General features: G+C 42.2%; 1 protein-coding gene across 2 annotated transcripts in view; it reads left to right on the plus strand.

Annotated features, from left to right (window-relative positions):
* MYO16 (myosin XVI) overlaps positions 1-8,454 on the plus strand; it is a 385,412-nt gene that overhangs the window by 12,121 nt on the left and 364,837 nt on the right. The gene's annotated exons all lie outside the window — the stretch shown is intronic.

An 8,454-nucleotide genomic window follows, 5' to 3' on the forward strand; every position in this document is an offset into this window, starting at 1 on the left:
TGACTGTAAGTGTAAAAGGGCTGAAGGGCATATCTGGTGAGTAGAGGCTGAGGACACTTTGTTGTCTGGTCTGGAGAAAAGGAGGCTGAGGCGTGACCCCGTTGCTCTCTGCAACATCCTGAGGAGAGGAAGCACAGAGGGAGGTGCTGATCTCTGCTCCCTGGGCACCGATGTCAGGACGTGTGGGAATGTCTCAAAGATCTGCCAGGGGAGGTTCAGACTGAGCATTAGGGAAAATTTTCTACTTTGAGGGTGGTCAAAGCCTTGAGTAGGTTTCCTAGAGAGGTGGTTGATGCCCCAAGCATGTCAGTGTTCAAGAGACGTTTGGACAATGCCCTCATTAATATGCTTTACCTTTTGGTTAGTTCTGAAGTGGTCGGGCAGTTGGACTCGGTGATCTTTGTAGGTCCCTTCCAACGGAACTATTTTATTCCATGCCACCTTTAAGCACAGTATAGAATTAGTTTGCCTTAGAATGCACTCTGCCAACAACAAAGCTTGTAAACCCATTTTTTAAAGGTTTGGGAAGTCTCTTGTACCTGGGGAAACCTGTCCACAGTTACATTGGGGATTTCCTTGGAGATTTTCCATGGAAGAACTTTTTTTCTAGAAAACTGTAGCTGTTTGGAGTTAAGCTCTTATTGTGGGAGATTGATGAACTAAGTACTGCAGTCTGTGGGAAGGACCCACGATGGAACAGTTCACGAAGGACTGCAGGACGTGGAAAGATCCACACTGGAGCAGGGGAAAAATGAGAGTAGGAAGGAGGAGCTGAGGGGAACTGTTATGGACTGAGCACAGCCCCAGTTCACCATACCCCCTGTGCCTCTTGAAGGGGAGTGGGAGAAATGGAAGAGCTGGGACGGACGGAAGGAGTGAAGTTGAGCCTGGGAAGAATGGGGAGGTGAGGAGAAGGTGTTTCGCTATTGTCTTTTTCTCACAGTCCTGCTCCATTTAAATTGGCAATGAATTAAATAATGTTTCCTGAAGACAAGTCTGTTTCCCCAGTGATGGGGAAAGCGTGTCTTGAAAACTGCCTGGCAGAAAAGGACCTAGGGGTGTTGGTTGATAGCTGGCCAGCAGTGTGGTCAGGTGGCCAAGAAGGCCAACAGCATCCTGGCTTGTATCAGAAGTAGTATGGCTAGCAGGACTTGGGAATTGATCGTTCCCCTGCACTTGGTGAGGCCGCGCCTTGAATAGTGTTTGGTTTTGGGCCCCTCGCTACAAGAAGGACATCAAGGTGCTGGAGCAATGAAAGGGCTATGAAGATGGCAAAGGGCCTAGAGAACAAGTCTTATAAGGAGCGGCTGAGGGAACTGGGGTTGTTTAGCTTGGAGAAGAGGCGGCTCGGGGGAGACCTTACTCTCTCTACAACTACCTCAAAGGAGGCTATAGAGAGATCGGGGTCAGTCTTTTCTCCAAAGCAACAAGTGACAAGACAAGAGGATATGTCCACAAGTTGTGCTGGGGAGGTTTATGTTGGATATTAGGAAAAATTTCTCCCCTGAAAGGGTTGCATGGCACTGGAACAGGCTGCCCAGGGAAATTGTTGAGTCAGCATCCCTGAAGGTATTTAAAAGACATGTAGATGTGGTGCTCAGTGACATGGTTTAGTGGTAGATGTGGCATTGCTAGGTTAACAGTTGGACATGATGATCTTAGAGGTCTTTTCCAGCCTAAGTGATTCTAGGATTCTGTGGTAATAGGTAGGTGATTTCTCTGTCTTTGTCTGGACCCATGACTTTTTCCACCTTATTTTCTCACACTGTTCTGTTGAGGGGGAGTGACAGAACAGCTGTATGGGCATCTGCCAGCCAGCCAAGGTCAGGCTATCATTATAATCTATATAATAATGTATAGATTTGACTACTAAATCATAAATACCAAATCTCATAATCTATAAAGGAACTTTCAGATTATCCATTAAATGTTATGGCTCCTGATCTACAATATTTAAGAAAATACTAAACTGAAATGAATACAGGTTTTTCCTTTCACTTTGCAACCTGTGTAGGCAAAGTAGTATCTGTCTTCTCTGGCACCAAAGCTAGTAAAATTGCAATGCTCTTGTATCTCCATGGATGTGTGTATTTAATGTGCCTTTTTCCCTTGAAGAAGTGTGGTACTATGTATATAAATTGTGTGAGAAATTGATGTACTGCATTAAAACATTCTTTTGGAAAAAAAAGTGTTTTTCTTGATGTAGTCTACGTTTTGAGGCATTTTCTCTAATGATTTCAAAGCAAATGGAACATCAGCTATGCAGCCAGAAAATTTCTGCAATCTGCTGGTTTTGTACGTATTGCAGCTAAGACTTAATTATTCATCCTTTGAGGGGCATCATACTGATCTTGATTTACTCTATTATGTTGTCTGTGAATATCTGATATTAATTGAGTCCCTCTAAAAAACACATTAACTAGTATAATTTATTCAGTATCTCCTTAACAAAGAAAATGGTATTTATTTCAAGTAATTCAAAAGAAGCAAAGACTTCCCCTCATTAAATAAGGTATCTGCAGTATCTTGGTTATTCTCTTTTCTAAGCACAGAGAAGACTTCAGTGTATCGTTCAATACCAAATATTGTAGTGGTGTGGAAATATTCCCTTTTTAATTGCAAGCTCTGGAACATAATAAATGCTGTTAATTTTTGCAAAAGGACTATGTACTGCTTCAAAACCTACTGTATGATAGAAAGTAGGAAGCAAAATCCATTAAAAATAGGATGAACTGTTATACTGGAAGTTCTTAAAGACAGAATTTTGGTCATACATATTTTTGGGGAGTGAGAAATTTTGCTCTCAGAAATAGAGGCAAAGTAAAGATCTGAAAATACCAAGGGGTTTCTGTAAAATAGCTGGCTTGTTTACATGAGAAACATACATCAGAAAAACTCCACTGAAAGGAGATCAATTGCACCTTCTTAAAAACAGGCTGTATGAAAGAAGAATCGTGCCTATTCTTCGTTTGGCCTCCACTCTAAGTCACTATTTCCTAAAACTTCCTTTTCTGTATACTTAAAATAGGAAATAGTGGAGTTTTCATTAGGGATTTGCAATAATGGATAGATAATAATTAAAAAAAAAAAAGGCGTTTAAGATTATTTCCTGTCTCTGGAACAGACCTCTTAACAACCATCCATCACTCTTCTATATCCTTTTATGCCGCAGTCTTGGAATTAATTTATTATTCACAGTTATTAGCAATACATAGTTGAAGCCTGATTAAGTATTAGCCAAAAAGACGATCTTCCACAGCGATGGCTCTATCTGTCTAGTGAAGGCAGGACTGAATCGTAGCATGTATTTTAGCAGTATTGCTACCTCAGCATTTCACTGTGCTAGTCATTTAATCATTGTACATTCGTTGTCTCAGTCCTGAAATAATGTTTTCAATATTGAAGGATGCTGTGTATGTATATGTTTATATGGTATATGAGTATTAATCACATTGATTACATGAGATGTGTCATAGAAACTTTCAAAAAGAATCCCTTCTCAGCTACCATTTTTCTAAGGCTTCTCTGAGGGGAATATTCTTCCCAGTGGCACTTGCTGTCTGTTTTGAAAGAACAAGTATTTGTATGTTTGAAAGAACAAGTATATTGCTTGGTATTCACCTTGGATACCATACTTGAGAGAATTAGGGCCAGATCATGTCAACGTTACTGATCCATCACATTGTAAATCAAAAGTAAGATAGCACAACAGCTGTTGTACGTGCTCATGTTCATATCATAATATGCAATATAGAAAGATTAAGGACACAGCTGTACTGGACCTGTTTGGTTTCCTTGTTGAGTATTTGTAGACAAGTTTTTTTTATTTTACATGCACTGCAAGAGACTGAAAAAAAATGGAAAACAGGAAGATGAGAATTTTTCAGTTAAACAATCATTTTCTGTGGTGCCAAATAATAAATTGAGAAGCCTATTGTGAGTCTGTTGTTCATGGGTTTGTTTTTTTGTGCCTGCTGGTTTATGAAAATGGTGATGTAAGATTTAAAGGAGACATTGTGCTTGTGGGTTTTCTGCATGGAAACAGAGATAGCGTGTGCGAGCTGCTGAAATAGGCCATCCACAAGAATATAAGTGATGCGACCTGTCAGAGTAATGAATGAAATACTGTACTTAGGCAGGAATATTACAATGGCTACTGTATGCAGAAATGATGTTTCTTAAATTGAAAAACAGGTTTATTAATGGTCTTCTTATAAAGACGGGACTAATCTGGGATTCTGCTACCGTATTTAATTAACAAGTCAACCATTAACGATCCATGCAGTTCAGCTTGTGAAGTGAGTGATGATCAATTTTTTTTGCCGCACTGTGTTCACAAGTATGAAAAGGTGGTTGCAAACCTCAGAAAGCTATTTCAGAAACATAGATCAATATTTCATTCTGTCTTTTGCTAGTGTTAATTTAGTCGAAAGAAATGTTCCCATATTCCTAACCTTGTTTGTGATTTAAGCTTCCTGTGTATTTATTGCCTTGGAAATACTGTTCTTTGCCAAAGAGACAGTTCGGTCTGACCATCTTGTGTCAGGGAGAATTTTTGGGGAGTAAGCTGGGCATTGAAAATGTGACATGTTGCCTCTCAAGTCTTGAAATCTCTGATTTGTGAATCCATGTGGTAAGGAGCAGGTGACGAGCAGCAAGTTGTCTTGGAGGAGAAGGGCATCTGCCGTGCCGGGAGCTCAGCTGTCTGCCTCCAGCTTAGGTGAAAGGACTCTCTCCCTTGCAGACGTGCATCTGAAGGCAGACAGCAGAGGTACTGGACTGTGACAGCCACAAAGAGCCGACACGAGCGGCTGGAGAGCGGCGTGACCTGTGCGGTATTGTCCCCGAGCACGCGCGGCAGCCGGCACAGATGGCAGCAGTGCAGAAGGGGAGCCCAATGGGAAGTTTGGCTGATTTATCTGCAATTGCCTCTCCTTTTGTTGTGTCATTAATGGTAGGCTGAGGAAATTGAACAATAAAGACCCACTTTGGGAGGATATAATGGTTCAGCAGTGAAAAATGGTAATGAAGTGGTGAAAAAAAAGCTTTGGGGAGTGGAGCGTTCGCATATCAATATATTGCTGTTTTAATGGGGATGGTTTCCTGAAGTTAATGGGCCTGGTCAGGATTTAATGCAAAAGGTGCTGTCTTCCAGCTCTGAACAGGCAGCAAGTGGGAAGGGAAATGAGAGGAAAATACACAGGTCTTCTGTATTTAAAGTGAACTTCTATAAACTTAAAGGTGTGAGTGTAGTGGACAAAAAAAAACATGCATGAAGAGATATTAGAAAGATGTCTTGGGTTCCATTTTATATTTAAAGCCTAAATAAAACAAAACAAAAAATACCACCTCTCTCCTCCGCCAAACAAAACCAACCATTAAACTTGAATAGATTGCAAAACTTCTAGGCAAGTGACACAAAGAAAAGGAGAAAGGTTTGGAGGACGGCACATGCAGTCCTGTTTGTGCTGGAGCTATAGTACAAGGCTGGTGCCTAGCCAGCTTTTGTCAAAGCAAACTAAAAGCTCTACCATTTGTCCAGAGTTCACTGTTGGATATAGCTGGGATTACCCTAACTGGTTTACCACTGGGGAGCTGATCCAATGAGCTGCTTTAGGATCCTAAATATTGTAGTAGCACCTAAAAGATCATCCTTTTCACTAGACTGGCTACCCACAGGAGTGGCTCAATATGGTAGGCAATTTCTTCTGCAAGGAAGGTAACAGACTTCAAATCTGTTCAGTTAGCTGGAACTTTCTTCTTCTGTCCTGCATTTCAGTCTGCACTGTCTCCCCCTGCAAAGCATATCTCATATACAACATTGCTACCACATACGCGAGAACAAATGCTTGATGGTGCAGCAGAGACAAGTGGTGGCACATCCTGAAGTTATGCATCTTCCTCCTGTCTCCTCATTAATTTGCAGTGGCCTATGAGTACAATTTTTTTCCCATAGTAGTGGCTGTCTCCCTTCAGTATATATTAAATTATTCTGGAGATGAAACACATTCCTCATTTTCTTCCTTTGTACATTGCAAGGAATTTTCTGTTTTTGAGTGCTGCATCATATGTTCATGCCTACAGGGAGGAGCAAAACCATGTAGTGCTTGGGGAAGGGATCTGTAGCTGCCTTGCTTCTCTCATTCTTTTGCTGTACACCATGTACACTCGCACCCTTCAGGCTCTGCTCTCCTCCTGGTGTCCAGGAAAGTGTGTGAATATCCATGAATGGAGATGAGACCCTGGAATAGATATTTGAGCCACCTCCATCCTCATGCTGCAGAGAAGTGGCTAATGCTGCAGAACCCGGCTGATGGAGCAAGCAGGCTGTGTGTTGTTTATTTAGGGAGGTAATGGCCTAGAGTAGCTAAAGGGGAAAATACTTGCTACACTGTGCATTCAGATGTAATCTTCTCTTTATTGTCATTCTGAGCATTGAATAGTTCAGCTAAGCATATGGAACTGGCAATGAAACGCCACCTAAAATGGTCTATAAATATTTTACGGTGCCTAGGCTGGTAAGGGGTAAGAAATGTTTAAGGCACAACATGTTGCCTTGTCTGCGCCTCCTGGCCAACCGGCAGGCAGATAGGAATGGGTGCAGCTGCAGCAGTGTGTTTTCTTTCAGCCGGGGTGTGCTGTGATGTGGATTCAACCCCAAATTAAGCTGTCCCAGAACAAGGTGCCACATATGGTAGTGCAGTGTGTATGTTTTTAGAGTTTGCTCAAAGCATGGCAACTCTGTGCTGGAAAGTGATTTAACTTCTTTTTTAAAGCACGATTTAAAAGTCAGTTTGCACGAGTTAAACGTGTGCTAAATAGCTAACCTCAGTTGTAAGTATCAGTCTATTTCTTAGGTTTGACTTGCCTTATCTCATGGCTGTGTTAGTGCAGTTACATCTGCGTAGCTCTGCTTGAGCATACATGGTGTGTTGTGTCCGTGTGGCTTCAGGAGGGAGGCTACCAGCTCCACGTTTGGCATATCTGCTGGTGACAGTGAGGATGTGCGCTGTGGAAAGTTCTGTTTTGCTGGCTGACTCTTTGCTTCATTCCAGGATGGAGTACTGGGGAGAAGGGTGAGGGAGCTGAGTCCTAGCTTTCCTTTTCTAAGCTCTCAAATACAGAATAATAGGGCTGGAAAAGCTGGAGAATTTCTATCTCCCTGCTCCAAGGAAAATGTCAGCTCTTCCTGTTTCTCGGGCAGAGTTTGACTAATGGTGTGGCCGCTGTGAACCTCAGAAGCAGGACTTCCAAGAGCAGAAGCTCCCTGAACCAAACTGCAAATCTGGATGGATACGAATGCATGTTCTGCTTTGGAAAAATGGGCTGAGGGAAACCAATGGGACCACTAAGAGATCCCCAAGGGGAGCTCAGGGACTGAACTTTGGTCCTTGCATTGCTCCCTGTCAGTGTGGGTAGTGGCTACCTGAAATGCAGATCCAGCTGAAAGGAAGGATTTGTGCTGGCCGAAGCTTTAACCAGACATCGGTGTGTAATAGATATGCCAGCAAGCTGGTGTTAAAAGGCTACAGAGGACATTGGTCTGAAGCTGTTAACTTCTTGTTAACACCTGTTAGCTTAGCAGCAAGGAGGATGTAAAGACAGCACTGAGGCTAGTGTAGAAATGCAAGAGAGAATGCTGTGGATTAGTTCTCATTGACGCGCTGGCTCAGTGTTAGCACTTGCTGTAAAGGAGGTTCCTGTGTCAAGTTGTGCAGGTGTCACCAGCAATGCACTGGAGTTAGCATTGACAGCAGTTGCTGTCAGCTCCATGTCAGACCGTGTGTGCAGCTCCGACTGTCTCCCCCCAGGGAAAACTCTCCAATGGGATGTGTAACCCCAGAAATGGGGGTTTTGCTGGGGCTGGGTTCGCGCAGCAGGTACTGCCAGTGGAATAAACTTGGAAAATCGGAACCTGTGAGTTTAGGCAAAATAAGTACATCAGCTCGGCAGTAGCAGTTGCAGAGGGAGCCTCTCCTGTTGTTAGTTAAGCATCTACACATGCAGACTGAAGAGTTACTGCAGCTGCATGCTGTTTTAAAGTGAATTTATTTACTGCCAGTTCTGCAAATGCTATGTCTTAGAATGTGAAGCTTGATATTAATTTGGGAATTTATTTGGCTTTTCCAATGTCTTATGGTATTTTACTATGAAATCCTGTGCCATTTGCATATTTCAATGTGTTGTTGTTGATTACCAAAAACTTTTATAGTTCTTGTTTGAATACCTAATCCTTTTTTTTGTTTCCAGAATATATTTGCATAATAAAACTTGCAAGTAATAATACTGATGTGGGTGCCACTTGTATTATGGTCATATAATTTTTTCCCCTGTTCTAAGAAGCCTGTTTTTTAACGCTCAGAAACATGCTTCCTGGACTTTTATTGTGATGCTCTTTAAAGTCTTAAGATGAGGAGGAGAAGCGGGGAAGTGAGTTTCAAGTAGGTCTTCCCA

This window comes from Anser anser, assembly GCF_964211835.1.
Source record: "Anser anser genome assembly, chromosome: 1".
Taxonomy (NCBI): domain Eukaryota; kingdom Metazoa; phylum Chordata; class Aves; order Anseriformes; family Anatidae; genus Anser; species Anser anser.